Here is an 18387-nt window from a genome sequence, read left to right as displayed (position 1 = left end):
TCTATGATTCAATCAGAAGCCGCCCCTCAGTTGTCAAACATTTTGGAAGCCGAATGGGCTTTTGGAATGGATTACAGTACTTTCGACAACCAAGGTTTGACTGTATTTTTAGGATTTATATATCACTTCACACCATAGCTGTGGTTCACCATTAATGAGCCATAAGCACAAAACAAGCTCTTAGCGTGTTGGGAAATGTATTGTTTTTAGCAGGTATGCAGTGCTTTTTTTTCTTTAAAAAATGTTTAGGGGTACTCTTATTTTGACTTAAGGAAATCACCATTTTATAGTTCAAATCAGGAAAAATAAATACAATTAATGGACAAAAGTACAAAGGTTCACAAAATGTTTAGGGGTATGCGTACCCCTGCGTCCCCCCAGAAAAAAAAGCACTGGCGGTATGTCTGAACTTAGTGTCTGAAGGTTCTTGCTTTCCCCCTTCTGGAGCCGACCTGGCACTGATTAACTGTTCCATTTAATACACCACCCTACTTAATAGTAGCTTAACCCCTTCCTTTTGCCTGCTCTGGAAATTTCCACTCCAACTTAGGGCAAACAGAGGAAAGAAAGAGGAATAAAAAAGAGAGCTCTTTTGAGATGACTTTTCCCTTTAGTGACTTTTCAATAGGTAACACCAAACCAGGTATTTGTATTATGAATGGTTGTTGGATTTTTGTTTTTCTTGACCCAGGAAATCTTTCTCTTTTTCACAGGGTGTTGAAATCCTAGCCTGAATGTGCTCCAGTGACTTTTGTGAATGTTTCAGCACACGGTTTTTTAACGGGGTGGGCATGGCGGCAAGCAAGCGGGCTGCCTGTCACCTGATTCTCAAGATGCCAGGAGCGACCTAAGCAGATTCCTGGAGCTAGATTACAGCTGCAAATTGGGGTAAATGTTTAACTGGGGACTTTGGAGGCTGTGGCTTTGGAAATGTCTGATCCTTAACACAACCCTTGTTTTCTTTTACAGTTTCATGATTGCAGGCGTGGAGGTAGCAAAGGGACAATGGTAAGTGGCTTCATATTTGATATTGCTGCTCCTATTACATCTATAAATTTGACGCCAATACCAGTGTTTTCCTGAGTGGCATTCTCTATAAAGAAACAGCAGAACATCAAAACTTTGTCAATATTCTCCCGGGGAAAAGAAGGCAATGTTTTAGCGCAGAGAAAAGGGCAAGCGCCTTGATTGACATGAAAGGTTTTGGAGGGCGTTGTTGATTTGATTTACCTGGCATCTGTAGTGGTTTGTCTCTTGGACCAGGCTGGTTGAAAGCTCTGAAGTTGAGCTCTTGCCATTAGGAGGATCTCTCTCACCTGCAAATCGACTTTGCTCTTACAAGGAAGCTGCTGTAATCCTGGACATTTTATGGTGGGAAACAGACGCATACTGAGGAAACCTGCCTCTTAAATACATAGGATTGATTCTGAAGGAATGTGTTTCCTCTACGCACAGATACTCTTGGAGTAAATCAGTTGAGAACTGCTTGAATATGAAATCCACATGGGTTTTTGAAAGGTTCATAATCAGGAGCAAGCAGGAAATCTAATCTAATGCAATGAAAACAATAATAGAGACTGTGATGTGATGCTAAAACAAGGGCTTCATGTGAGTGAGATCCTAATGGCAATGTTAACATTTTCCATATGTGTTCCTCTGTAGGTATTTTTCCATGGGGGAAAATGTTCCATTGCAATGGGGACCTAATGTTTTCTTTCTTTCTTTCTTTCTTTCTTTCTTTCTTTCTTTCTTGCTGAGGGGTGGGCAGGACAGTTAACAACCCATACAGGCAAGCCTCAGTGCAGAAACTCTCCTCGAGAAATATTTGTGGAGAGTTAGTGGAGACCCCTATTCCTCAGAGTTACAATTCCTGATTCTCCATCCCTCTTCCCAGGGAAGTCTGAGCCTTGTAACTCTGTGAGAGGAATAAGGGCCTCCTCATGATGCTCAGCACCGTTAACAAACTATAGTTCCTGGGATACTTGACAGGGAGGATCAATGACTGTTTAAAGTGGCATGATACTACTTTAAATCTATAGAGCAGATGAGGCCTAATTCTAGTGTTGCCTGCCTTCTATGAATCAGCACAATGAATCAGTCTTTTTTGCCATTTTGCCTTCTATGAATGGCTGCCCAGAAATCTTTGGGCACCTGAGCAAGGCCAGTCCTACCATGAGGCAAAGTGATGCAGCTTCCTCAGGCGGCAAATTCTGAGGGATGGACAATGACTAGAAAGATGTGCCATGTGGCAATCTGAGGTGAGCCATCTTGGGTGGCCACAGGGAGCAGGAGATCACAATCTGGCTTCAGTGTCCGTGGCTTCCAACTTGGCTTTGGGTCAGCCAAAGACACAGCCAAAACCAAAGCTAGGGAGAGCAGTAACAACGCCTCCTGGAAAGTCCAATTTTCACATATGCTCTCAGTGAAAAAGGGGGTGTCCCTCAAAGCAGCTGCATTGCTACTGGTCTCCTTCCAACCTAGATCTGTGTTGGGAGCCATTAGTCAGACATCTTGCCTCAGGCACAGGGTCAGCTCAATATATTTTGGCACCTGAGGCAAACTACAAAGTGGCATCCTCTCAGGGAAGAAGGGGTGAGAGAAGATCTACCTCAGGAACAAGGGGGGGAGGGGAGTAAAGCTCTACACTGGAATCTGATGTCTCTGTAGATCCTGCTGCCTGAGGTGGTCTCCTCACCTTTCCTCATGGGTGGACTGTCCCTGCTGGTGGTGGTGTGGTGGTTGGGGCTTCTGAGTGACAGAGGAAAGGGTTTCTGGACAGGCCTGAGCCTCAGCGCCTCTCTTCTTAAACATGCATTTCAAACTTGAATTGCTCTGTAGGTCAGAAGGGGGGTGGGTGGGGACTGAACAAAAAGCTATCTGCCCATTTAAAGCAATGTCTTCAACAGTCGTCGTTAGGTTTGAAAAGCCCATTAGGTTTCAGGATCTTCACTCCCATTTGTTCCGTCCTGGGTAATTGCTGTTGGTGTGGGAAAATAAGAAAAGTTCTTTGTAGGTCATCACTTGGCAGCTAAAGAGGTCAAGTACAACTCAAAGCTAACATGGTAATCAGCATGATTTTGGGCAAAGTGGGGCAGAAACGCCTTTCTCCTCATGCATTCTTTCTGTTTGTGAGCGTGAGCAACACAGAAGATGAGTTCTACTGATAAGAACTTGCCTGCTGTGACAATGACGGCTGAAGCTTTATGTCAAGGGTGGATTCGGATAAATCTGCTATGAATTCACATATAAAACCCAAAGGGGTAATTTCGAAAGCAATTTTTCCTTCAGAATTAAAGTAACTGTTAACAGCGAGTTTTTCCTCCAGCTCTTTAGAATTCTTAAAAGTCAATTAATATAGCTCAACCATCAATCTGTATTCTAGGTGAGTTGTTGGGTAAATTAAACGTGACTTAAGATAAAGATGGTATCATACTCCTATCATTCATTAGTGCCTTAAATGGGTTCCTCTTCTACTCTTTTATACCTGTTAGCACTCCACTTTCTATGAAAAGATTCAGGGCAGCAGTGAAAATCATTACTCTTCTACCTACTTTTCAGAAAGAAAATATTCCTTTAAAGCCAATTCTGTCCAGTGTGACTCTGTCCTGGGGGTGGGGTGGGAACACCATTTTCTGCAGTGCTTCAGGCTACGAAATGTCTTGGAACAGCCCTGCTTCAAAGCAGAGACTTTTAGGTAGGCTTGACCTTCTAAGTCCTTTTTGTTTCTTCATGAACCGTCTCTTTTCTGGGCCACCACAGTCTCACTTCATTCAGTCTCACTTCATTCACATTTTCCACTGTAGACAGGGCAAGCTTATAGAAATCTACTCAGAAGCAGATTGCACTGGTTTCAGTGGTGCTTACTTCCAGGAAATGGGTTTGGGCCAACTTAACAGTTTTCTGCTGTTGACCTTTCCTCTTTTCCCTATCCGTGATTTGGGATTCACATTCGGCAGAATGAGGTGCTAATTGAGTGGCGAAATAAGAGTGCTGAGGTGATAAAATTGGCTGGATCAGTTCAGGTAGTGGTTGGGGGGGGGGGAATCACCTTTTAACATTCTTCATTTTTTTTAAAGGAAAAAAAATAAGAAACTAGTACAGCAAAGAACAAACTGGGATAGGACATTTCTCCCTGTTTGGTTGGTGTCAGAGGGTCTTCGTGGCTACTCTAGAGTAACTCTGCTTGAGTCCTGTTTGTCTTTAAAGACTTTTATTGTGCATGGTATTTACAGTGCAGAGATCGCTTAAAACATGACCTCTCAGTCCAAACCAGAATCCGGCAATGGCGTACGTCTGTTCCTATGCAAGCAAAGTAGTCGGGGCACCCCAAAACGCCTCCCCCTTGACCTGCGTCACAATGCTCTCCTTAACTCTTGCGCCGGAAGGAACGATGCCCTCTCAGCCTCCTCCTGGCCAAAGTGGTGCAATGGCTCTCCAGCATCCCAGAGCCCTTGCCTACATCTCTCCTCCCCTGGGCTTTCCCATTGCTGCTCTCTCCCTCCGAGTCTCTCCCTTCCCCCCTGGCTGCTTCAGACCCACTGCACTGGACGTTAGGATGATGGGGGCTGGCTCCCTGTAGGGAGTCACCCTTACAGTTGGCCTCTTCCTCTCCCATCTTGCAGCAAGCATAATAGTGGGAAAGCAATACAACAGCTTTCTCCATCTGTACTCCAGTCCATTCTATCATCTTAGGATTCTGCCTTCTGAGTCTGCATAGACTAGACTGGTGTCAACTTGCAAGTGATCTGAACAGAAATGTTTAAAAGTAGCTTCAACTGCCCCATCTTTTTCATTGATATGCACAATAGGCCTTTCTGAACCCAGTTAGGTGGAACCCACTGAATTCAGTGGGTCTTACTTTTGAGGAAGTGTCTCTTGGGCTGTTGAGATCCATAGCAATGTCACTTCCAAGAGGCATCTAGGCGAAAGTGCCTTGACCTGGCTGTTAACCCAAAGTCCATAAAAGCCAGTGATCGCCAATAAAAAGTAGCCTCTGAAGCACTTCTTAATAGATGAGCCGTAGGCAGAACAGTCCATGCCAAAAGAGCGGGATTTCACACTTGCCTGTCTGCCTGGGGGTATATTTAGCAATTTGAATGCTCGTGATTTGATGAACAGTTGCTGCCTCATGGAACAGATGGCTTGCGAAATGATCTCTAGGAAGGCTATATAAGGTCAAACGGCAAATGTCCTTTCTCACATTTAATAGCACCGACATGAATGCTGAGTTTGGAAAATGGTGCTTGTAAGGATGAGGTGCCAAAACTTTCTCAGCTTTGGAAACAATGCAGCCCCGCTCTGGCATTTTAATTTTTAATAGCTTGTTGCCATGTTTTTTTATCACACTGTGGTAAGTAGGCTGGATCTGGCAAGTGGGTAAGAGACTACCAGTTGACTAGACCTGATCTGGGATGCCATCTGTATACAGAAGCCTCTTTTAGGGGGTGAATTCTCTTCTCTGGACTTTGATACAGGAGTCTACCACATCTCTTCATTCTCTGGTGAAGAACAATTCCCCACCATGTGTTCTGGTGAACATGAGAAAACGACATAATCTTGATATTTTTTTTAAAGTTTTAAACTCTTTCTTGCCCTCTTCAAATGAAGCTTTCCTGACAAGCTCCTCAACTTAAAATAGTCATCTTGATGTAGTCACAAGCAATCTTTCCCCTAGAGGAAATAATCATTCTTGATCAAAAATGTCATTTTTTGAGGGAGGGGGAAAGAAGTAGGCTCCATCACATAATTTATGAACAGAATCATCTGACACTTGATAGTAACAGAGAATTCTAACTTCTAGTGAAATTACTGGCTGCCAGTAAAAGATAATTCTTATGCAATCATTCCAGCAAAAGAAAAAAAGGGAGGGGGGGTGCAGGGAGAAAAATGAAATGAAATATTCCGCGTCTAATCTATTAGTCTATTGTACTTTCTTTCTTTCTTTCAAAGTAATTGTGCAATAATGATAGTTCAGTAGCTGTCAAGCGTTGATGATGTTTATTTGCTATGCAAATTAAAATTAAGTCAACTCAAAAATGGTTCTAAATTGTTGCAATTCTTGTCAATAGACTTGGTCTTTGGGGCTTTGAAATCCTGAATCACAGCCTACATTCTGGAAACAGGGCTCCCGCAGGACTTGACATGAAATCATAGAATTGTAGAAATGGAAGGGACCCTGAGGAGCATCTAGTCCAACCCCATCAACGCAGCTGCCCCATACAGGGATTGAAACTGCAACCTTGGCATTATTAACACCACACTGCAACCAACTGAGCTATCCATGCACTGAAATGAAAGTTACTTAAAATCAATGGAGATTATGCAGCTGTAATGTTTGTTGGGGGTCATCCCTTTAACTGCTGGAAAAAAATATTGTTAAGGTTGGCAGGATTTTATTGTTACTTTGCTTTTTTGTACTTTATAACTTATAGAGGCACCCACAATGCATGATCCCAATCAGCCTTGTTAAGGGGTCGAGAGATTGAGATAGAACAGCTGGCTGTGCTGTGGACAGTCAAAGGGATTTTTAAGGGATTTACTCATCATCATAGAAATCACATACTGTCTTGTCTTTCTCATTTAGTCTAATAGAGGAGGGATCTATTCCTTGCTGCTGCTCTTTCCCTCGGGCAAAAATGCCATTATAATAGCTGTGCCAGTTTCGCTCCTGTTGCTGTGGCAGAGCTGATTGGAATATTTTGCAGCAAAAGAAGCTTCTGCTGAAAGCGTTTGCGCTCATTAAAATAAACCAACGCTGACAGTGTACACACTTACACATTTAGAGCACAAAGCAGTAGTTTATTTGACATACACAATGCAGAATTCTTTGCAGTCATCCTCAATGTGCTGCTTTTAATCCAGACATATTCTAGATCAGGCATCCCCAAACTTCGGCCCTCCAGATGTTTTGGACTACAATTCCCCTCTTCCCCGACCACTGGTCCTGTTAGCTAGGGATCATGGGAGTTGTAGGCCAAAACATCTGGAGGGCCGCAGTTTGGGGATGCCTGATCTTCAGCCCACAAGGGTGGGTGTGGTTATTCGAAATGTGTTTCGATATCCTCCTCTCGGTGAGGTTTTCCATGCCTTCTCCATGCCCTCAAACACAATAGAGAAGTAGTTGTTGTGGTTTTGTTGTACACCCCCACCCACAACAACACTGGGCAGGTATGACTGCACCCCCTAAAGCTGGGGCCACTTCCATCTGTTATCAGTGAAGTCAATATGGGCTACTGAGTGGGCACTTCTGGAGAACCACAGCCAATTGCAGATCTCTAACAGGTGGCGCTGTGGGTTAAGCCACAGAGCCTAGGGCTTGCCGATCAGAAGGTCGGCGGTTCGAATCCCCGTGACGGGGTGAGCTCCCGTTGCTTGGTCCCAGCTCCTGCCAACCTAGCAGTTTGAAAGCACATCAAAGTGCAAGTAGATAAATAGGAACCGCTACAGCGGGAAGGTAAACGGCGTTTCCATGTGCTGCTCTGGTTTGCCAGAAGCGGCTTTGTCATGCTGGCCACATGACCTGGAAGCTATACGCCGGCTCCCTCGGCCAATAATGCGAGATGAGCGCGTAACCCCAGAGTCTTTAATGCATGTTGGGGGTGAGGGGGAAGGCTTCTTTGTCATGCTAATACATTGCATTTTTACAGAAGCATATAGCACATTGTATGCATGCTATCTAATGCAAGAGGTGGAATGGCTTTTAGATCTGAAATTCTGAGGTCATTCACAAATCTGCTCACAACAAACCTGCTCACAAATCACACAGTAAAGCCAGTGTTGTGTTGTGGATAAATAATATCAGGCTAGGACTGTAGGGGCTGAGGTTCAAATCCCTACTGTCGTCAAGTTCGCTGAGTGATCTCAGGCCAATCATTATCTCTATGTCTAATCAACCTCATAGGGCTGTTGTGAAAATACAAATGTCACATCTGCTTTGGCCCTTAGCTGCAGGGTTGTCGATATTTCAGTAGGTTCCCTAAAGTTTGGACCAAATACCCTATCAGCAAAGCCTCTGTTGAAAAGCAGGGCCATCTTCTTCGCAGCCTCTTTCTCACCGCAGATCAACTTATGCTTTCACAAATAGAAAGTAGATATACACCACACACACACACACGATTGCAGAGCAATGCAAATAAGTGAACATGGCTAGTTAACTTAGTGGAAAATTTCCTCTTGATACCAGATACTGCAAATAGGGCAACCGATTGTTAAAACAGATCCCCTGCAACATCTGTCAGTGAAGCTTGTCAAACACATTTTGCTCAGAGCTTGAAACAAGGCAATGGAAAATAGGAAGATTAAACACAGATTAGACCAACCTGCTTTGTGCAATTTAGTCTCCTTGACTGCATATGTTTACCTTACCATAACAATCGCATCAGTTTAATAAAGCTCATTCATATGAACATAATTTATATTTTGAGCCGGGTGATGCTCATATTAATATTTTTAGTTAGGCCATGCTTTGCATTGGAAAACTCCATCCTAGCTATTCTCATTTCTTCTTATCTATGGCAGTTAATTTCAATAAGTAAGAAATCACTATCCACCCATCTGGTCTATACTGAAGCTGAGTATATACCGATGGAAAAGCGTCTCCCCATTCATGTTAATGAATAACATTTATAGAATGTGGATTAGATCTGAAGGCTAGGAGGACCAGGCAGTTTATTTATATGGAGCTGCTGCTACTGAAAAGAAAGATATCTTAGCTTCAAGAAATAGTGGCTTTGATAACTTGAAGTATTTTTTGTCAGTTGCGACTGGTGTGCCAGTTGAAATCCTTCAAAGACATAGATTGCCGGGCCACTATTATCTGTGTCCTGGGAGCTTCTTGTTTAGATTATTTCAGTGTGTGTTGTACATAAGGGCTGTCTTTGAAGACTGTTTGGAAATGTCAGAATATATCAGCACAATAATTAACTGGGCCTAAGTGTTTGGTGCATCTCACTCTAGTTTTGGAACAGCTACCTCATCTGCCAGTCCATTTCCGGACAAGATTAAGAACCTAAGCAGGTTGGAACCAGGATAGCTTAAAGACTGCTTCTTCCCACGTGAATCTGCTCAGTTACTGAGATCAACCTCAGAGGCCCTACTTGGTGTCCCTATTCCCTACCAGCCCCTCCATTTGGAGCAAGGCAGAGAGGGGTCCTTTTCAGTTGTGGTTCATAGGAATTTAGGCCTTTGGTCTATCTAGCTCAGTATTGTCTACAGTGACCAACAGTAGGATCTCCTGCATGCAAGGCAGATTCTCTGCCAGTGAGCTATGGTTTCACACAGGCATCTGATTGGCCATTCTGATAAAAAGGATGCTGGGGTATATGGGCCTTTGGTTTGATCCAGAATACTTTTATTGTATTATGATCACCTATGGCCCTCTCCCAGAAGGAGCATCTCCACCCACATCGTTCAGCCCAGACACTGAGGTCCAGCTCCGAGGGCCTTCTGGCGGCTCCCTCACTACGAGAAGTGAGGTTACAGGGAACCAGGCAGAGGGCCTTCTCGGTAGTGGTACCTGCCCTGTGGAACGCCCTCCCATCAGATGTCAAGGAAATATACAACTATCTGACTTTTAGAAGAGATCTGAAGGCAGCCCTGTTTAGGGAAGGTTTTTAATGTTTGATGTTTGATTGTGTTTTTGATATTCTGTTGGAAGCCACCCAGAGTGGCTGGGGAGGCCTGGTCAGATGGGCGGGGTATAAGTAAATAATAATAATTATTATTGTTATTATTATTTATTACTATTATTCAGTCTTTCAAGGTTCGATCATCTTTGGAACTCCTCCCCAGTAAGGACACTGTCCATATTTCTTCATTTGGGTATCAGGTGAAAACATTTTAATTTGCTCAAGGTTTCTTGAATTTCCTTTTTTCCTTTTTGACTTTTAGCTATTTAGGCTAAAAGGATTGCTGAGGATGAAACAATGTTTTGAGATTCACTGTTGCTCATCAGCTTCTCAGCATGTGATAAGCTTTCATTCTCCGGCTGTGAAGGCCTCTCTTTTCCAGGCTCTAAAGAGATCTGCACATAATAATGTATGTGTCAATGTTGTGTTTATCGTGGCTTGCTTGCTATTATGGTGCTGAAAGGATAGCGCCTACTCCTAAAATCTGTCAGGGTATAGACTCGGGAGTAGCTAAACATCCTGCTTATTTGTTGATAGAACTAAATGGAGCCTGTATTATAGCTCCAGAGGAGTGAAATTTACTTTACACATTCTTATGCCAATGTGTTTTTTTGGAGGGCATCCGAGGACATAGCCTTGCCTAATATGTTGCAATATTTGGTTAGAGAATGCTGCTTCACCTATATGAGAGCAGAAGTTCCCAGAAGTTTCTTGGTTAAGCATGTATGCATTATTTTAAAATTCAATGAAATTTCTAGCTTTGTGGATTTTTTCTTTTTCTTGTTTTTCCCCCCCTTTTTTTATTCAATTGGAAATTTAAGTATATGTAAAGCCATGATAAATGTTAAAGGAATAAGGAATGGATATAGAAATGGAAAATACAATGAACATAGAAACGGAAAAACTTAATAAAAATCATTGCAGAGAAAAAGAAAAGAAACAAAGGTGCAGTTTTTTCAGAAACAAAATCTGCTATGAGCTTTCCCTGTCGTGGGCTTTGATTCGAAAGACCAATGTATTGGTTAAGAAAAATAATAATGCAATGCAAACTTCTTGGGCCTGCACCACTTTAGAATGAAGAAGAAGGACTTGCTCCTGCAGATCAAAAATACCCTTCTTCCTTTTTTGCTAGCTTTTCATGGGTAAGCTTTTGCTCACTGTTTTAACTTGCAGCATTTAAACATGCAGTTTCAGTAATATCAGAATTAATTCTGTAACCTATGTGTCATCATCAGATTAGCACTGCCGTTGTATAGTTAGTGTGGGAAACCTATGGCCCTCCATATGTTGTGGTATCCCTGACCGTTGGCCACGAGGGCTGGGGCTGGTTGGTGATGGAGTCCAAGAAGTCTCCCACTTCTGAACTGAAGTACCGTTCCTTCCCAAAGTTCATCACTACTAAGATCCGTTGACTTTATTGGTGGCTGGATTGGGCCTTAATACTTTACTGGAAAATTGAGCTTTAAAAGGGCTCACCGCCGACAGAATGTAAACGACAAAGGGGTCATGCAAATAAGTCTGTAAAGAAACTCAAATTGACACACAGTTTAAAAATAACACGTGTAAAAATAGGAATACAAGTAATATGAAAGGTTAGGATCTAATTGATTCATACAAAAGGTCTCAGTGGTGCCTACAAATATTGGTGTAATCTTTTTCCAAAGTTGTTGAGCAGAAATAGCCTATTATGCAACTCAGTGGAAAGCCATTCCATCTCACTGAACGTGTAAAATGTTCCGTCCTTCACCCCTTCTTGGTTTTTTTAGCTGTTGACGCTGTTCACCCGAGACTATGCTACATCTTTATCACTTTGTGACTTCATCTACCACGCCTTTGACCACAGAACTGAATTGATAATATTTGTGCATTAAAACAGTTATCCTTTTCCCAGGTGTTAATCTTTGCTCGAGGCTGCAGACTGATAAATGGTTTGTACAAAATGAATGCCAACGCCTACACTTGGCACAAATATAAAGCAAATTGACATTAGATTTTAGGTGTTAAATGTCAATAACATTTCACCCCTTGACAATCCACAGTGTGTATACACGAAGTTTCGACTGACTGATAATAAAATTGCGCAGATAGAAAAGGCAATCAAACCCATTGTTTACAAGGCTGCTACAACAGAATGATGAATAGGAGATGTGAGCTGGGAGTTTTATTTAATGTGGTCAATGAGTCCTTGGACATGGAGAGAAAACCAAACGCAGTGGGATGTGAGTGGCCGCATGATGCTTTTATCCTTGAATGGCACACTTGACTCCTGAGCTAAAGTAGCAGTGAGTTTTCATGCCTGTTGTAGCTTAAGGAGAGGTGGACAAAGGTCCCATTCAACAAATGGGACTTACTCATAGTTACGTGGTAAACTTGAATTTTACCTTGCCTGAAAATAATAGTTGAGGTGGAAAACAACAACAGAAAACCCACAAAATATCATAAAATGACAATATAGTACAGAATAAAAATAGTTAAAACAAGACTGGTGAAACATTGATCAAAACAACCAACTAAGAACAATTCTGACACAAGCTTAAGGGCAAAAGGCCTGACTTTTTAAAAAGTATTAGACAGCAAATAATTAGAAATGGACCTTATTTGGGCATGGAGTTCTGGAGTCTGAAAATAGCGGTTGAGAAGGTTGGAGAATGAGTTCAGATGCATATAGAATCACAAACAAGGCAGGGGGTGTCAGTAATAACCACCATCTGCTCATCATCTAAAGGTCACCTAGATAGTAGTTGTTTTTTTAAAATTATTATTATTATTATTATTATTATTATTATTATTATTATTATCTGGTATTAAAAGGAGGCCAATTATACCTATAGCTCTTTTACCAATCCATGTTTTCTTCCTTCCTTTAGAAAAAGGAACATAGTTTGTATGAAATATAGGAGACAAATAAATGGCAGTACAGTGCCTTCCGTTCGGAAGGAAAATGACAGGAAGATAATTATTTGGATCAAGGGAAGAAACAGTTTGTTTCCCTCTGTTTGAGACCTTTCGTATGTTGTGCCTGCGGTTTCTTTCTTTCTTTCTTTCTTTCTTTCTTTCTTTCTTTCTTTCTTTCTTTCTTTCTTTCTTTCGTTACCTGTTACACTGAGAGAGAGAAATAAAAGGAAGCCAAGTTAAAATTTGTTATATATAACAGCCATCCCCAGAGTTTCACAGCCCTCTCTTCTCAAGTGAAACCTTGGATTAAAAATGGCCATCGTAATACCTATTTTTACAATAGGTGTTAAATAAGCCTGCCTGACTCATCATAGGTATGGCGTGGACACATGGGCATGCAAAATTGCTTATCTTGGAAGACATTTTAAGAGTTAGCCAAATTTTTCAGAACAATTACAAATACATGGGATTCCCCCCCCCCATTCATTTAAACGTTAAAACAATAAATTTGAAATGACCGGTGGCAACAACTTGGTGACGAATGCCACTGATCCAAACCTATAATCAACTGAAAATCTTATCCCCTTTCACATCTGAACAACAGGTTCTGAGAGAACATGAACCTGATAGTCCCTGCCTGTCTCAGGAGTGGTTTTTATCACCTGATCATGCCTGAAGCCTAGACATTCAAGAATCCATCTCTGACAACCTTATTCGCTTGCTGCTGAAGCTGGCAGAGATCACTTCTGCTAATAGTATTCAGTTCTTCTGCTTGTCTAAACCAAAGGTCTTTCAAACATTAGTCCCATCTTCTGGCGCCGACACTTTCGGAGGCATACACCCCATGCAAGGCAGCTTGTGAAAATCAAAACCACAATGAAATGTATCAATAAAGTACAGACAGGCAGGACATATCGAAATAGTCATCAACGCAGACTCTTACCTAAAGCTGTTCAGCAAAAGTCTGCTGGTGTAGGAAAGTCTCCACCAGCTGACAAAAAATGTGAAAGAGTCATGTGAACAGCAAAGGACAAGGTGTTCCACAATCTTGGTGTGTCCCCCGCCCCCTGGGGAAATAAATTAAAAGCAAGGATTTGCTGGCACCAAAAGGATATTAAGGGGGGCACCAGGCAAGCCTTCAAGTATTGTGCAATTAAGTGGACTTGCCTACACGTTCCTTGTGGGCGGAAGCCTACAAAAAACTAATAAGTACCAACCAGTTGGAACTGTAGAGAACCGGGTTCGAATCCTTGTTCCTTTTGTAGGAGGAGAGAAGACGTTATGCCTGAGAATGTATAGTCAGTGGTGCTGAAGTTGTTACTTGACATGGGTTTGTTTCTGTTAAGAGGGTTATATTATTCACTGTTACGTTGTTATGCCTGCTGTTTTACAGACTTTTTACTGTGAATTTTACTACTTACGTTAACTCAGCGAGGCTGCTCTCAGTTTCAATGCATTTTTCATAAACATGTTTTAATATGTTTTGGGGGTTTGGTTGTTTACTTTAAAAATTGAATTAACTTTTTATTTTCTGAAGTACTATTGTGTGATATATTTGCATTGCTCCTGCTTGTTAGGTTTTCATATCCTATACAGTGATACCTTGGGTTACAAACACCTTGGGTTACGAACCCAGAAGTAGTACCTCGGGTTAAGAACTTTACCTCAGGATGAGAACAGAAATCGTGCACTGGTGTCCCCATTAGCTAAAGTGGTACCTCAGGTTAAGAACAGTTTCAGGTTAAGAACGGACCTCCAGAACGAATTAAGTTCATAACCAGAGGTACCACTGTGTGTGTGTGTGAGTGTGTGTGTGTGTGAGTGTGTGTGTGTGTGAAGGAAGATATTTTAGTGTTTCATTGTGGGTCTGCAAGCAGAGAGGTGACAAGCGGTGGATTTCTTTCTTTCTTAAAGGAGTCCTCAGGAAAATGTGTACAGTGGAACCTCGGTTTACGAACACCTCGGTTTATGGATTTTCGGTTTACGAACGCCGCGAACCCATCTGGAACGGATTAATTCACTTTCCATTACTTTCAATGGGAAAGTTCGCTTCGGTTTATGAACGCTTCAGTTTATGAACAGACTTCCGGAACCAATTACACCCATGCTTTGGGTTAAGTACACTTCAGGTTGAGTACTCCGCGGACCCGTCTGGAACGGATTAATCCACTTTCCATTACTTTCAATGGGAAAGTTCGCTTCAGTTTATGAACGCTTCAGTTTAAGTACTCCGCGGACCGTCTGGAACAGATTAATCCACTTTACATTACTTTCAATGGGAAAGTTCGCTTCAGTTTATGAACAGACTTCCGGAACCAATTGTGTTCATAAACCGAGGTACCTCTGTATGCACATTTGTTCACATTTCCAGTACTGTATATACATTTCATAATTTTGCCCTCCAAGTCATGGAAGGTTGCAAACATCGCAAAGGTGAAGTGCCAAAGTGGGCAGGACTTTTCCCCCCAAGTGAGCAAGCATAATGTGTGGAAAAGTTCATTACATGGGTTTACATGACACATGTCTCTGACACGGTTTTTTAATGTGAGCCTCCAGTGAAGTTGGCTAAGGGAAGAAAGAGAGGAAGCTGCCTGGAGGCTCATCCTACTGTGCCAGGATGCAACATATGAAAAAAGAAGAGATGGCAAGCAGCTGTATTCTGGCCACTGAGGGAGAATACAAACTTCAGAGACCCATCTCCTCTTCCTTCCCATCTTCTATCCCTCTGCAGAAGCATCTCCCCACCCCCCACCACTTTCTCCCTGCAGCTTGAGTTTGCTCCAACATTTTCAGAATCTAGTCCAGTCGCTGTCACTCAACGCACCTCTCTTGCATAGCTTAAGAATCCTGCATTACCTGAGATTATAGGGACAAAATGTTCCATTTGGTGGGTTTACAGCATCCATGAAATGCTGTGCAAACAGTTTACTCTGGTTTCACGAGGAGGGCTGAGGAAGAAGGAAGAATGAAAAGCTTGTGAGCGGATCTGAACTGCGACAGACAAACAGTTCAGATTCGTGGTTGTCTTCCAAGCACACCCATAGACTCATAGAGAACCATACTGTGGTGAATTTATTCCATTTATTCAAAATGGAGTAGAATAGGAAAGTTGCAAGCAATAGATCAGCCCAATTAACCGAGAGAAGTTCCCTAAGGCAGGAGGGATCCGCTGCCTCCCAACTTCTGGACACATTTACAGGCTCATACTGTGGCTCTGCAACAAAGGACTGGGAAGAATTCTTCCTCCTTGCCACATGACCCCACCAGGTCAGTGCTCACCCCAGAGCACATGCCAGACCTCCCTCCATTTTGCACCCTTAACCTTTGGTTGTAACAATGTCAAATGGCTGCTGCTCGACATGGCTAGAGGCTCTATGAGAAGGTGATACATTCCCACCACAGATGGGAGACCCTCCAAGTGCCCCCCATTTTATGGGGACTGTCCCGGATTTACAGAAGCCATCTTGGTTTCTGATTTGATCCTGGACTGTCCTGCTTTTCCTTAAGACGTCCCTATTTTCACCGTAGAAACGTTGGAGGGTATGGTAGGATGTCCCTATTTTCATCGGAGAAATGTTGGAGGGTATCTCCATATGTGACTCCCCCCCCCCCTGAAACAAGGAGATAAATAACTATACAACTTTTAGAAGACATCTGAAGGCAGCTCTGCCTAGAGAAGTTTTTTTTATGTTTAATTATGTTGGAAGCCACCCAGAGTGGTTGGGGCAACCTAGTCAGATGGGCGGGGGTATTATTATTATTATTATTATTATTATTATTATTATTAAATACCGGTAGGATGTCCCTCTATTCATCAGAGAAAAGTCAGAAGGTATGTTATTCCATGTTACAGGTAGGTAGCCGTGTTGGTCTGAGTCGAAGCAAAATAAAAAAATTCCTTCAGTAGCACCTTAAAGACCAACTAAGTTTATATTTTGGTATGAGCTTTCGTGTGCATGTGTGTATCTGAGGAAGTGTGCATGCACACGAAAGCTCATACCAAAATATAAACTTAGTTGGTCTTTAAGGTGCTACTGAAGGAATTTTTTTATTTTGTTATTCCATGTGTTATAGATACTGGCAGCAGAGCACAGCTGGTGGTGGTGCTTCTGGGCTCTGGCATATACAAAGTGCCTCTAAACAGTAAAGGTAAAGGGGCCCCTGACCATCAGGTCCAGCCGTGTCTATAGGCCGAGGGAGCCGGCGTTTGTCCGCAGACAGCTTCCGGGTCATGTGGCCAGCATGACAAAGCTGCTTCTGGCGAACCAGAGCAGCACACGAAAATGCCATTTACCTTCCCGCCAGAGCGGTCCCTATTTATCTACTTGCACTTTGACGTGCTTTCGAACTGCTAGGTGGGCAGGAGCTGGGAGCTCACCCCGTTGCAGGGATTCGAACCACCGACCTTCTGATCAGCAAGCCCTAGACTCTGTGGTTTAACCCACAGCGCCACCTGGGTCCCTATAGGTAAAGGGGCCCCTGACCATCAGGTCCAGTTGTGTCCGACTCTGGGGTTGTGGCACTCATCTCGCTCTATAGGCCGAGGGAGCCGGCGTTTGTCCACAGACAGCTTCTGGGTCATGTGGCCAGCATGACAAAGCTGCTTCTGGCGAACCAGAGCAGCGCACGGAAACACCGTTTACCTTCCCGCCTCTAAACAGTAATCTGAGCTTTTTCATGATATAGTTTCCTTGTTCTGAAACTTCATCAGCTTTCCTTCTGAGCTGGTTTTTATGTAGCAGCATTTCAGTTAAGCAAGTGGGTGATATATCTTCTTCCTTCCAGCTACCTGAACTGCAGCAATGAATAAAACTGAGTCTGTACTCCAATGAAGTTGCACGTTTTCAAGGTGGCCTAGGTCTCTTTATCATTTTCCTTGCTCCGGAGGTTATTGTTATTACTTCCATTATGCGGCAGGGAAAATTAGGCTAACTGCTTCAAGGCTATTCGTCATCAGGTATCTGAACCCAGCTGTAGGGTTCACCAGCTGACCACACTGGTGCTCTTCAAGTCTACTCCTTGAATAGGTCATTTTTTCAGGAATACTTTCAGAGTGTTTCCAGGCATGTGATGTTTGTTTAACAATATGAAAGAGGGAGGGATTGTACCTACTAGCAAAATACAAGGGGGAAAAAACCAGCTTGTTTGTCATGCCAGAGACCAGGGCTATGAATTCCCATATGCATGCTGCAGCAGGTAACATTCAGTTTCTCTTCTTACAAGTAATTATTGTTTTGTTTCTGTAAATACAGCAAATGTGGCATTAAAGCTGTTTGAATTTGTGTCACGGTGTTAAATACTTACCCTTTGCAAATGAAATGTTTCTCGGGAATCTGGAAAGGCTGTACTTTCTCTATATTTCCTGAAGACATTTACTCAGTGTGCCATTAGAAAGAGGAAGCTTAAAAGGTGTAAATAGCCTATGTTGTGATTTTTTTGCAAAATGAATCCATGTAATTTGCAAATAGATAAATAGGAGAGGCATTCATGTATGGCAAATGCAAAAGAGGCAGCCATTTTAGTCTGTTTTTATATATATAAAAAGTTAACGTGGCACTTCAAAGATGAACATATTTATTGTGGCATTTAGTTATTGCATCAGACCTATGCTACAGAAACATATGCACCTTATATTGTTGAGAAATTGAGTTTTCCTTTTCAGGTTGTAGGAAGAATTAGCTGTTGTGTGGACAAACAGTTTAAATTAAATTAGTAAAAAAATATCACTGAGCTCTTAGTTTGTATCCAGTGCTGTTTAACTTTTCTCAGCTGTTGAGCAGAAGTACAACATAAACACACCTCTCATAAAGTTTATTTTGAATGCTTACAGGTTTTAGATATAGTTGTGAAGTATCTGACACCCAAA

The 18387-nt window shown here is 42.4% G+C and overlaps 1 protein-coding gene across 2 annotated transcripts in view; it reads left to right on the top strand.

Annotated features, from left to right (window-relative positions):
• The first annotated feature begins 535 nt into the window (after window positions 1-535).
• Window positions 536-18387, top strand: part of KCNJ16 (potassium inwardly rectifying channel subfamily J member 16) — a 52491-nt gene continuing 34639 nt past the window's right edge. Inside the window, exons 1-2 of one of the 2 annotated variants that reach the window (XM_035104071.2) lie at window positions 536-643; window positions 970-1008. The gene's annotated coding sequence lies outside the window, so the exon portion shown is untranslated. Of the gene's footprint in view, window positions 644-969; window positions 1009-16596; window positions 17718-18387 lie in introns of those variants that run through there. The other variant, XM_035104072.2, reaches the window with a different exon arrangement.

The sequence above is a fragment of the Zootoca vivipara genome, chromosome 2, assembly GCF_963506605.1.
Source record: "Zootoca vivipara chromosome 2, rZooViv1.1, whole genome shotgun sequence".
In the NCBI taxonomy this organism is placed as follows: domain Eukaryota; kingdom Metazoa; phylum Chordata; class Lepidosauria; order Squamata; family Lacertidae; genus Zootoca; species Zootoca vivipara.
Note: the sequence above shows the minus strand (reverse complement) of the source record. Positions and strands in the feature narration are given on the sequence as shown.